The sequence below is a fragment of the Octopus bimaculoides genome, chromosome 11 (assembly GCF_046866305.1).
Source record: "Octopus bimaculoides isolate indiv1 chromosome 11, ASM4686630v1, whole genome shotgun sequence".
In the NCBI taxonomy this organism is placed as follows: Eukaryota; Metazoa; Mollusca; class Cephalopoda; order Octopoda; family Octopodidae; genus Octopus; species Octopus bimaculoides.
In genome coordinates, this window is record NC_142938.1 from 77,043,465 (window position 1) to 77,050,025 (window position 6,561).

Below are 6,561 nucleotides of genomic sequence, written 5' to 3' on the forward strand. Positions count from 1 at the left end.
TTTCTAAGAGACATATGTATATTAAAAACACAGGACTTTGCTCAGACACACCAGACACATGGTGGTTTCGATCTGATTTTGCCCCGTCAGTGACGAATACCCCAGGCATTCTGAGCTAAACCAAAAATGCTTGATCGGTTATAGTATTCGACAAACAAACCGTTTACTGCCTTATGCGAGGGTTTGATATGAACATTTATTTTTCGGCTTAGTTCAGAACGTCCAGGGTATTCGTTACTGAAGGGTCCAAATTAGGTCGAAACAGTGTATCTGGCGATCTTCTGGTAATCTATGTTTTTAACACACAAATGTTTTTGATACCATTCAACGTTGGTATATACATTATAAATGTTTTACACACCTGTTTTTATTTTATCATTCTTAGAACAGAATCACAAAATTTTTCCATTCATAACTTCGACGACATCAGTAAAAAGTATTTGAACAAAGTTTCTACGAAATTTCATTTGTTTTCTATAAACCATTATTACCTTCCATGCAGCATTAATGTCTAAAAACAGAGAGACTACGTTATCTTGTTCTGTATTACATTCATAAATATGGCGACAAGTACAACTACTAAACCAACAATCAGTGTTGACTAATTCATTTAAAGAGAGAGGTTGGGTATTTTTAAACTAGTTTTAGCATAGTTTTACAAAAATTTGACATTTCATACATCTTGAAACTGTCATGAGAAATTGGTATATAATCAATATTTTTGACATATATTTTTATCAACTCTGCACGCCACCAGATCTTTTGTACAAATCTTTGTTAAATTTTATTCAATTTTCCATGATTTTGCAGGTTGTTAACCAACGCGATTTGATTTGTCTTTGTTAACAGTCTTAAAGTGTAACTTTTTAAAAATATACTTCATTTGGATTTTTTTTTTCTATATTCGAATGTATTATCTCTAAACGTCAATTGAGTTCGAATGGATTTAAGTCGCTTGTTTCAGCTTAAGTGATACTGCAGTGTGTGCGCGCGTGTGTTGATATGTATGTACATACGAGCGCGCGCGCAACCCCATCCCCACCACATGATCGGTTGCGGTCCTTAGTAAAAAAAAGAAAGAAAAGGGCATTCATCTATCCGTAAATAGTGAAGATGTGTAATATAGTTCAGGGATGATCATACCAATAAACGATTGCGCATGACTTCGGGTTTTATGTCAGATAGACTTAAGTCGTTAGATAGCAAGTTATATCTGTCTGTCTGTCTGTCTGTCTATTTATTTATCTATATATATATATATATATATATATATATATATATATATATATATATATATATATATGTCTGCCTGCCTGTCTGTCTGTATGTCTGCCTATCTATCTATCTATCTATCTATCTATCTATCTATCTATCTATCTATCTATCTCCGAAACTGCATACCAGCAAAAGGCATAAATATCGTTTCGAAAACCGATGGACTAGAGTTGTCGAACGATGTCCTTTCTTATATTTGTTGTGGGAAAACTGTACAGACAGACAATCCAATGCCACTTTCGCTATCATAACTATAGTGGAGCAGTGATTGACCCGTTGAAAAATTGTGTCCAACGACAACGCTTCAGTTCACAAAATAAAAATAAAAATGTAAATGTGTAACTAAAATAACATTTCAGTAGCAGAGAGATGTGTGTTATTTAAACAATCCAGTTACTACCGTTCTAGCAAATGGCGGTGTCTCTATGTGTACGTTCGAAATATTACAAATGGCTGCCAAATCTTTCTCAAACAAGATCCTAACCTTTTAGGACCGCTTACGTGAGAAATAAGCGGGACGCACTCGGTTGGAATATCTTTGATGATATATCGGCTCCACGAAGGGTGACCTTGTACTAACCAACAGCTAAACCACGAAGAACTTTGAGTTGACTCATTGGTTTATTTCATAAATATTTCATAAAGATTTATGCGTTGACCTGGAAATGTCTTTAGTATAATAGATGACACACTAAAGATCCACTTCATAGATGTAAACACCAAAAGGTTTACATTTAAATTCATTCTCAGTTACAGGTATGGCTGTGTGATAAGAAGATTGCTTCCCAACCACATGGTTCCGGGTTCAGTCCCACTGCGTGGCACCTTGGGCATATGTCTTCTACTATAGCCTCGAGCCGACCAAAGCCTTGTGATTGGATTTGGTAGACGGAATCTGAAAGAAGCCTGTCGTATATACATATATATATATATGTGTGTGTGTGTGTGTATGTGTGTGTGTTGTTCCCCACCATCGCTTGAAACCGATGTTGGTGTGTTTACGTCTCCGTAACTTAGCGGTTTGGCAAAAGACACCGATAGAATAAGTACCAGGCTTACAAAGAGTAAGTAATGGGGTCAATTTGTTCAATTAAAATGAAGTGCTGCACCATGACCGCAGTCAAATGAGTGAAACAAATAAAAGAATAAAAAGAACATTATATTTTTGTATTGAACGGTGTATGTAAAACCTGGTTTGGAGCTGTTTGGGTTAACGAATTAAATTTATATCATATTTCACCCGCGGAAAGAAACGCAACAGGGACTCCTATGGATAGGAAAGTGGAGTTTAGAATTATCGTACTTCTTATGGGTTTAGAGAGGAGATTCAGAAATGTTGGTTGGTTGAATGGTTGATTGGTTTCTCCAGTCACGCTTTACATTAAAAAAATTGCTGAAATATTTTGTCTTGTAGAAGTGTAAACAATTTTATTGCACATAAATTTTAACAAACAAATTGATATGGGCCCCGGTTGAGCAGTATTGATAGAGTAGAGAGAGGGACAGAGAGAGGGACAGAGAGAAGGAGGGAGAGAGAAGGAGAGAGAGGGAGGGAGAGAGAGAGAGGGAGAGAGAGGGAGACAAAAGAGAGACAGAGAGACGAGAGAGAGACGAAAGAGAGAGAAACAAGAGAGAGAAGAGAGAGAGGAAAGAGATAAGAAAAAAAAGGGAGAGGCGAAAGACAGAAGAAAGAAAGAGAGAGACAAGAGAGAGAGACAAGAGAGAGAGACAAGAGAGAGAGAGAGAGACAAGAAAAAGAAACAAAAGAGAAAGAGAGAGAGACAAGAGTCAGCAGTTTCGATTCTTAGTTAAAACGCTTAAAACCTTTTATTCATCAATGAAATTCCCACCTTCTTTGGAACGTGACACAGGTAAAAGGACAAACCTAAAACCAAGTATTCGGCAAAACAATACAGCACAATAAATAAATAGGTGAGTAACAATTAAAAGCAAATATGCTCAATGTTTGCTTCTTGTGCCATAAATCGTATCGTTAATCGAACGAAAGTCGATAGACGGGATCAGAGGCAGAGATTTTGGGGTCACGAGATCGTATCTCAAGTGAGTTACTCCTAGTAGATGTTGTTTTTAGGCAGATAGGCTTAGTACCTGGCATAAGGCTTTGTTCTTCTGTGCAAGTATAAACACGATTAATACATCACACAAGTCTGTTAACGACTGTTAAATCCACGGCTTTCAAGGGATTTACTAACAAATACGGTCAGATTTAAGCACCAAAATACTCTGTGTAGTAAAAAGACTATGTATCGTCAACACGGTGATATACAGCGAGAGAGAGAGAGAGAGAGAGAAAGAGAGAGTAGAAGATAGTGTCTGCGTGTGTATGTATGTATCCGTGTACTATGCAGAAATGTGTGTATGTGTGTTTAATGTGCATGCGTATATATGTAGGTGATTGTTCAGTTTCATTTCAAAATTTCTTGCCAATAGAGAAAGAGCCGGTTTCTAACCTAGATCCAAGGCTCCTTCATTGAAATTTCAACATCAACAACAAGGGATTTTTGTTTATATATATATATATATATATATATATATATATATATATATATATATATATATATATATATATATACGGGTTTCTTTCAATTTCCGTCTACCAAATCCACTCACAAGGCTTTGGTCGGCCCGAGGCGACAGTAGAAGAGACTTGCCCAAGTTGTCACGCAGTGGGACTGATCTCGGAACCATGTGGTTGGTAAGCAAGCTTCTTACCACACAGCCACTCATACATACATCATACATATCTACATATAAACACACGTACATCATGCATACATATATACTGTGAACATCACTTATAATCATGGATAACGTTAGCAAATTTATATGCAAACACGTAGCCTTAGCGGTTCATATGCTTGTTTCACGATCATAACGTCGTGGGTTCGATTCCTGGACAGGGTAATGCATTGTGTCCTTGTGCAAGGCGCTGAATTTCATGTTTGCTCCACTCTACTCAGTTGAAAAAGAGTTGTAGCCGACTGCTGGTGCCGCCCTCTCTGCCTCCATCTGAAACACACTCGAGTTGGGTCGCGTTGGCAAGCTGAGAGGGTGTTTGTGGTTGATTGTAACTGCGAAGGACTGCAAACCGAAACAACTAGCGAAAGCATGGTACATGGCACATGGTACCATTCCATACTCTCTTCCGATTTGGTTTACATGCATAAAACATAGTACCTACCTACCTACATAATACATACATAATTACATACATACGTACATAGCTTTCCCCAAGTTTATTAATACCATAGAGTTTATTAGTACCATACAGGTACATCAAAACACACACACACGCACGCACAAACACACACGCACGCACAAACACACACACACATGCACACACACACACACACACATACACACACACATGTATCTATGTATGCATAGACCTTAGCCAGTGACTGGTGCACTGGAAGTTTGTAACGGACATGTTATTGTTCACCAAATGTAATATAAATTGCATACAACCACCACCACCACCACCACCACCAGCAAGAACAGCAACAACATGGTGTATAAGTATTTATGAGTATCATTACAAACATAAGTAGCTCCAGTTTAAACATTTTTATTGTGAGAGTGTCATTCATTTGTTAGTCTTTTATGATACATTTAGCAGCTGTACACGGCTTTGTCCAAGTTTATTAACGCCATAGACAAATACAGATATATCAAATTCCACACAACAAAGTTTCTATTTATTAAAGTCATCTCAAATTCTAGAGGCTATGTCATGTTACCAAATGACAATTCAAATCAGATTCATTTGAGAAGTTAAAATAATTTTCAAGAATAAAGAATTCTCCAAAGTTAACATGACATTAAGGATAAGGACCGGTTGGTTATCTGGAGTTAAGAGGACCGTTGTTAAGAGGACAAATGCTTCTGCCTCAATAAACGTCATCAGCACAACTGCCTTACTTTATTTCCGACAACCAGAACTGCTAAATATTATTTTCTACTCTAGGCACAAGGCCGGAAAGTTTTGGGGGAGTGGGCCAGTAGATTAGATCGACCCCAGTACACAACTAGCACTTAATTTATCGACCCCGAAAGGATGAATGGCAAAGTCGACCTCGTTGGAATTTGAACTCAGAACGTAAAGACCGACGAAATACCGCTAAGCATTTCGCCCGGCGTGCTAACGTTTATGCCAGATTGCCGCCTTAGAACTGCTAAATATTAATGTGTGTGTGTGTGTGTGTGCATGTGTATTTGTATCTGCGTTTGTCCCTCACCACTACTTGACAACCGGTGTTGGTGTATTTACGTCCCCGCAATCTAGCGGTTCGGCATAGAAACCAATAAAATAAGTACCAAACTTAAAGAATAAAAAAAGTACTGTGGTTGGTCCGTTTGAGTAAAATTCTTCAAGGCGGTGCCCCAGCATGGCCGCAGTCTAATGACTGTAACAAGTAAAAGATAAAAAAGAAAAAGACACTAAATCCCTTGGCCAGCTTAAAGCCACCATCGGGTCATTAGATAATCTTAGCAGAGTCCACATTATTTCAAATACTCGCAAACAAGTCTTTAATCTGGTATTTTATTTTACGGATCCAGAAATAGGAAAAGCAGAGTTGACCTCATCTGGATTTGAACTTAGAACGTAAAGAGTCATATCTAAGCATGTTCTTACTATTCTGATAATCCGTTATCTGATTCATTATCTCAGGACTTGGCATTTTTTCTTCTTTTTTTTTTGTCGTCAGAAGTGTTTCGTTTGTCAGGAAATAGTTTAGTCGTGATGCATAACCAGTCACCTTTTCAATGGTAGTGCAAGTTTAAAACGAAAACCGCCTCAAACATATCTTAGTGTCTCTGTACCTCTCTCTCTCTCTCTCTCTCTCTAATACAGTCCCGAGCCGGTCAAGAGCTTGTGAGTAGATTCGATAGATGGAAACTGAAAGAAGCCCTTCATGTATACATACACACACACACAGAGACATATAACCCCCACATATAACCCACAAACATATAACCCCCACATGTATATATTTATGTGAGTGCGCGCGTGTGTGTGTGTGTGTGTGTGTTTGTGATTGTCTCCCATCACCGCTTCACAACCGGTATTGGTTTGTTTACTTTCCTATACTTTAAAGGTTCGGCAAAATGGACTTATTTTTTGTAAGCCTAGTACTTATTCTATCGGTCACTTTTTGCCGAACCGCTAATTTACGGTTGTCAAGCGATGGAGGGGGGACAAACACAGACACACAAACACACAAACACACATACATATATATATATATATATATATATATATAT